This window comes from Eucyclogobius newberryi, unplaced genomic scaffold (genome assembly GCF_026437365.1).
Source record: "Eucyclogobius newberryi isolate DKJ021-1_F unplaced genomic scaffold, fEucNew1.0.hap1 SCAF_208, whole genome shotgun sequence".
NCBI classification, from domain to species: Eukaryota; Metazoa; Chordata; class Actinopteri; order Gobiiformes; family Gobiidae; genus Eucyclogobius; species Eucyclogobius newberryi.
The window spans coordinates 67,501-75,015 of record NW_027315844.1 but is presented as its reverse complement, the minus strand read 5'-3'; positions in this window follow the sequence as shown (position 1 = coordinate 75,015).

The following is a 7,515-nucleotide window of genomic DNA, read 5'->3' as shown; positions in this document are numbered from 1 at the left end:
GTCAGACCTCCTTCTTCAGTAGTTTTCAAGCTACTTGAGCCCCTTCAAAATCCTACAGGACTTCATCTTGTTCCAGTCAACATGTGGCACCTCCCTTAAGAACCTGCTCTTCACAACCCAACTTGGCCAAATCGCGACCAGGTTCACTCCACATTTAAAGTTGATTCTCACTTGGTCACACATCTGCCCCAACTTCTTTTCAGGACATTCTTTCTGCATCAGTGCTGCTATTTCTGCCTCCAGTCAAGGAGTTCCCCATTTCATTAAAATCATGGGACGTTGGTTCTCCACGGCCTTCCAGGTTTACACCCGCCATGACGTCCAGTCCGCTCAATCAGCGCTTCTTCAATATTCTTCTTTGGGGGGTATCAAGGCCCGGGAGCCTACATCCCTCATCGACAAAAGCCCCAAAACAGCATCCATTCCCATATGTCCACGTTTCATTCTTCTCTTTTGTTAATGAACATTTTGCTAGTGAATATTCAGTTTGTACTGTTTTAAATTTCAGTGTATAAAAATACGTAAAGTAACATGCGGCCGAAATCCCGCGAGATTTCAAAGCCGAAACATCGCGAGATTTCGGGAAGTCCGGTTTTATGGTTTTGATTCAGGTTTATAAGCATTTATATGTAAAGTATTTTATTTTTGTAACTTAGACAAAGAGTTTAGGCATTTGTACAGGAGTTTATAAGACACACTTTACATTTGAGATGCTTTATATTTGTAGTAATGTAAATTAACCTTTGACAGTTTGAGAGAGTACATTTTTTTGTGTTTAATGTCCACGTTGTAAGCCAGTTAATATTATTGTACCAGAACAGTGGTATTTGTGTTTTATCTAAAATGTGAATTAAAAGAAAATGTGTCACTTAAAGCAGGGAAAGTATATGCGTGACATAATGTGACAATGTATTGTACAACTGCACAATAATTGTACATCGTATTATTATTTTTGTTTAAGAACAATTAAAAAACGTGATCTGGACATGAAAAGCAGCACCTCGGTTCATCCTTTCTTTTGCTTTTCTACAATATTTTCAGGTTACAATTCCTGCTACGGCAGTTCCACCTTGGGGCCCGTAACAGTAACACAATCAAAACCCTTACGACAGACGGCCCAAAACCACTGCTGGACAGTTCCTTACTTCATTCATTTAAAAGAATCACATTTTACATCTCTTTGTATTTAGTTTCTCTATTAAACCCAAGGGACATAATTCTACACAAGTATTTTTTTTATGACAATTCCAAAATAGATGGTCAAAGGATTCTGTTTCTATAAAACAAAAAACACACTTCTCAAGACCCCAAATGTTAAGCATTTTCTTTATGAGTAGGAAATGGTAAAAGTAATTTAATTTCGGAAAATCCATTTTGAGAATCTTTCGCAGTTTGATAAATCAACAGAAAAATTATATTTTCATGGATTGATGAAAAAAGTCTGTCCATTTTTAAAGGTTCTGTATGGAATATTTGTCAATAAATCATTTAAATAGAATTTATTAATACTTTTGTTTATCTTTATTCCTTTTGAACATCTCTTAATTCTTCTCTTAAAGCAGTAACTAACTGATAAGATTCCAATAGTTTGCCATCGTCCCTATAATTAATGAAACAAACTCATTAAAGCTTTTTCACTGAGGAACTGTTCATACATTTGAGTCAATTTGCTGTAAAATGTTGCTCTGTGATGGACTGAGCAGAGACACAGATAGGTGGACAAAACTGGGCACTATTACTGAACGCATCAATGTTACTCTTCCATATAATAGTGGACAGTTCCATGGTTGAAACATATGATCATGCTTCAATATTAAGTCTCTACAGAATGTATTCGAGTAAATATTTCCTCCCGAGGTCGGCTTGACCGCTGACTCTTCTGTGCAGAGACACAGAGGAGTCGCTCTTATCTGTGCTGAGCAGCTCCTCGTCTGTGACCTCATTACCTGGAGAAGTGAGAACACTTTGGGCCATATTATGGAGCCTCTTCCAGGGGGCGGGGCCAGGGCACTATTATGAAGAGGAGCATGAAGAGGCTGTGCATGGCGGAGGCTGGAGTGGGATGGTACCAGTCCATATATGGTGATGGTGTTTGGACCAATGATAGTGTTTGAATATGACCTCATAAACAAAAGTGAGCAATAACATTGTTTGATGGATAAATACAATTTAATATTGAAATGCAGCCCAGGCTAAACCCAGACTAAACCCAGGCTAAACACAGACTAAACCCAGGCTAAACACAGACTAAACACAGACTAAACACAGACTAAACCCAGACTAAACCCAGGCTAAACCCAGACTAAACACAGACTAAACACAGACTAAACACAGACTAAACCCAGGCTAAACCCAGACTAAACCCAGGCTAAACACAGACTAAACCCAGACTAAACACAGACTAAACCCAGACTAAACCCAGGCTAAACCCAGACTAAACCCAGGCTAAACCCAGACTAAACCCAGACTAAACACAGACTAAACCCAGGCTAAACACAGACTAAACACAGACTAAACACAGACTAAACCCAGGCTAAACCCAGGCTAAACCCAGACTAAACACAGACTAAACACAGACTAAACCCAGGCTAAACACAGACTAAACCCAGGCTAAACACAGACTAAACCCAGGCTAAACACAGACTAAACCCAGGCTAAACCCAGACTAAACCCAGGCTAAACACAGACTAAACCCAGACTAAACACAGACTAAACCCAGACTAAACCCAGACTAAACACAGACTAAACACAGACTAAACCCAGGCTAAACACAGACTAAACACAGACTAAACACAGACTAAACACAGACTAAACACAGACTAAACACAGACTAAACACAGACTAAACCCAGACTAAACCCAGGCTAAACCCAGACTAAACACAGACTAAACACAGACTAAACCCAGGCTAAACACAGACTAAACCCAGGCTAAACACAGACTAAACCCAGGCTAAACACAGACTAAACCCAGGCTAAACACAGACTAAACACAGACTAAACACAGACTAAACCCAGGCTAAACCCAGACTAAACACAGACTAAACACAGACTAAACCCAGGCTAAACACAGACTAAACACAGACTAAACACAGACTAAACACAGACTAAACCCAGGCTAAACCCAGACTAAACACAGACTAAACACAGACTAAACCCAGGCTAAACCCAGGCTAAACCCAGGCTAAACCCAGGCTAAACCCAGACTAAACCCAGGCTAAACCCAGGCTAAACCCAGACTAAACCCAGGCTAAACCCAGACTAAACCCAGACTAAACCCAGGCTAAACCCAGGCTAAACCCAGGCTAAACACAGACTAAACCCAGGCTAAACCCAGGCTAAACCCAGACTAAACCCAGGCTAAACCCAGACTAAACCCAGACTAAACCCAGACTAAACCCAGACTAAACCCAGACTAAACGCAGCAGCAGCAGCAGCTTAATAAAAAGCACCTTGGGCTGTAAGAACCAAAAAGAGGTCATGATGTAATTTGGTTCTCAGTCTTTGTTGGTCAGTTCTGGTTCTTGACTCATCATCTTCTTCGACAAAGCAAGACCGTTCCACACAAAGTGCTTCACACGACAGGAAACAGGCATTAAAATCACAAAACCTTCTTTTCTATTCATTCAATTTTACAATTTTGCTGCACTAGACAAGAGGGGCCCACACCAGAGGGACCCACACTGGCCGACCCTCCAGACCAGAGGGACCCACATATTTCGGCTCACGAGCTACTTTTATATCCGACACAGCCTGAAGATCTACCTATGTATCTGAATTATTGTATAATTTGTATTATGTTTTTTTAATATTATTTTTATTGTCAGTATCAAACAGGTTTTTATCTTTGTTTAACCATAATTAGGCTATAGAAACACAATGTAGACTTTTATTAATAGCCTAATATTGTTTATCATATTCAAATGTGAAATATAAAAAGGAGAGAGAAAATCTGCTGTTTAACTGGACCATTTAATACAGAAGAGTCTTTTGAAAATAAAATATACTGACCACAACAACGCTAAATGAAAGAAGGTTGAGCTTAACCAGAACTTCCTCTCTCCTCCTTCCTGTGCCAAAGTGCTTCGGTGCTTTCCGGTGCTTTCCGGCGGGATCGACCCTCACTGCCCCTGAGATCGCCCGGTAGATCGCAATCGACATATTGGGCCCCTCTGCTCCAGAAACTCTTTCCCTTATTTATTTGACATTGCCAGCATGACAGGCGTCTCCGGGATGGGCACTTCGCTTTTAGATAGATGTTTGACCGTCCTTGGACGTCAACGCGCTACCTAGAGATAATCCTTTAATATTCACACAAGGGGAAATGTGGTTGTTCCACTGCAGTAGAAACAGGAGGAAAGGACAGATTATAAGAAGTTTCAAAAACACTCTCTTATGAACAAAAACAAAAAACTCTTATTAACAAAAACTCCTCTCCTATCTTAATAGGGAATGGAGGGGGGGGAAATAGAATAAAATAGATAAATAAAAAGATAAAGATAAAAATAAGATAATAATAATAAAATGAAGTAATAATAGCTAGCACAAGACTAGGTTATACTATTAGCAGGAAAGTAAACCGAATAAAAACAAAATTAGAACACTATTTAGAACACTCCATGTTTTACCTGCCTCTGCACACATCTGTGCTGAGCGTTTGTATCTTATTTAGTCCTGACTCTGGCACCAGCAGGAGGCCGGTCCATGTTTAGTCCTGACTCTGGCACCAGCAGGAGGCCGGTCCATGTTTAGTCCTGACTCTGGCACCAGCAGGAGGCCGCTCCATGTTTAGTCCTGACTCTGGCACCAGCAGGAGGCCGCTCCATGTTTAGTCCTGACTCTGGCACCAGCAGGAGGCCGCTCCATGTTTAGTCCTGACTCTGGCACCAGCAGGAGGCCGGTCCATGTTTAGTCCTGACTCTGGCACCAGCAGGAGGCCGGTCCATGTTTAGTCCTGACTCTGGCACCAGCAGGAGGCCGCTCCATGTTTAGTCCTGACTCTGGCACCAGCAGGAGGCCGGTCCATGTTTAGTCCTGACTCTGGCACCAGCAGGAGGCCGGACCATGTTTAGTCCTGACTCTGGCACCAGCAGGAGGCTGTTCTTCCATTGGCTCTAATTGATAAAACCCTTATAACACATAACACTCTCTTATTCTCAAACGGATCATTCTGAAAGCATGTGCCCCTCCCCCTCTCATGCGCTCCATCTGTTTCATTGCACTTTCCCTGCCTAAATTAATTTCCTCGTTGGGCTCGTTTGGCTCTGTGAATATGTTAGTGTAATAAAACATGAAGCATTTTAAAGCTTAAAATACAGAGAGCGGGTCTGCGATGTGACTTCATTAAGTGGTAACCCGGAAGTGCTCCTCTATGTTTTAAAAGTTCACCAGACGCTCTCTTTCTCTACTTCCATCTCTATCTCTCTTTCTCATTTTTTCCTTTTATTTTGTATTATTTTTTATGGTGTAGCCCAAATAACACAGACTTTGCAGATGTACAACTCCAGTAGGTGGCGGTGAATGCACTTTTTCAACAACAACAAGTTCACCTGTTCTTTTGCTGCATTCATGTGGTCTTCAGTCAAATGTGTTTCCAAGTTAAAAAATGCACATATTATTTGCACAAGAATGACCAAATAATGTTCAATTCATTACCATTAATGTAACATCAAAATCTCAACGTCTTCAACAAGTGGAAATGCTGAATTCTCTTCTCTTCCTCCCTTTTCCTTTGCACTAGCGTTACCCGGCCACTCCCGTTCTTTTTATTGATGTCTTTAGTTTCTTCTTTTTATTTCCGCTGGCATTGCAGCCTGGAGCGCTTAATCCCTCGCTCGGCAAACTCCTTCTCCTCGCCTCAAATCCCGCCCGTATATTGAGCAGTTAAAACTTTAAATTTACCAATATCGCCTCTCGATGACGTTCAGGTTCTGGGGATCTGAACGTTCAGACTGAACTCGTATTCTAAAAGGATACAAATGGGATTTATTTCCACATACGACAGTGGCCTGGGTCAGGTACAGGTCACATATGAGCAAAACATGGGATTTAACCTGCAGTGTGACCGTAGCATAAGTGACTACGCTGCCGTACTGACCCGTACTCAAGAGCCCCAACAAAAGTCACTGCAGTGTCTGAATACTGATAACCTCAAACGGCCACACCCGAATCTCCATATTCATGCATGAGCTCCTTTACAGATCCACAGATCCTTAAAGAAAAGCCTCCTCCTCCTCTTCCTCTGGGCTTTGATGGAGTAAGCCCTCCTCTGCTCTGGTCTGGTCCTTGTGGTATCGCTCCGGTCCAGACACGGGCCCCTCAGCTGGGTCAGTGAAGCGGCTCTGATCCCCTGCTGCCACATCAGGGAGTGCAGATAGTGGTGGGATCTCAGGGGACCACTGGTGCTCTGGCCCGGGCCCACGCCGCTGCTGCTGCTATTTAATGAGGCAGATGAAAGGGCCTCCCTCCCCCTCGCTCTTGCACTTTGTTCTGATCTGCCTGCAGCTTCACAGACGGAGGATTTTTACATTTGGAGCCGGTCCGCCAAGTGTGCAACTTTTATTCATCCCTTCTTTTGTTCCTCCCACGCTGTTTTCACAGATCTGAGCGCCGTGGTGGAGGTGGTGGAGGTGGAGGAGGTGGTGGAGGTCTACCTGTCCAACTCCAGCCTCTGGACATACTCCACCACAGATTTGGCAAGAACAGTAGATGCTTTTGTCTGTTGGTTTTGCACTTGCCAAAACAGTTATTTAAACGTCGTATTAAATAGATTTTTAGCAAGGCTTTGTTTTTACATGAAAAACAAATGACACATTTCGGAAAAAAAATTTTTTGGACGTTTTCGGGAAAAACACAAAGTAATGAGATAAAACTGTATTTCACTTCTCTTAACAAACAACACATTTATTGTTTTGTGCCAGTCAAGTCTGGTGACTTCAAATACTCATGAACCTCGTCAGATACAGTCAGGATCACAAGCAGAACATTAGTGTCAGGGCCTCAACCTGCCCAATACTCTATTGCACCTGCCCAACACTCTATTGCACCTGCCCAACACTCTATTGCACTTGTGCAAATGGGAAAGGAATCATGTGACAATTGTGTAGTGGATAATAAATGGAACAGAGTTAAAACAGTCCGGCAAAACTACAAAACATATTTCATCAACAAAAAACCTGCTAAAAGCCAGACCCGAGCAAATACTCAGTTAGATAATGTCGGTGTAATCCCTCATTCGTCCAGGCGTGTTCCATTGTAGATAAAGCTTCAGTTGTAGTCATCTGGACTCAGTTAGAAGAAATAGACGTTTCGACTCTCATCCAAGAGTCATTGTCCATAAGAGATGGTTTGAAAGAGGAGTTAAGGAAGCTATTTTTGTTAAAAAAGAAAGACCTTCTTTAAACAGAAATGGAGGGCTAAGATTCAATCTTCCTGTAGTCTATAATGGAATCTTGAACCCCTGGAGAGGACCAGGACATTTAGATGCTAATCAGGTCCTCAGGGCGAGTGAGCCAGGG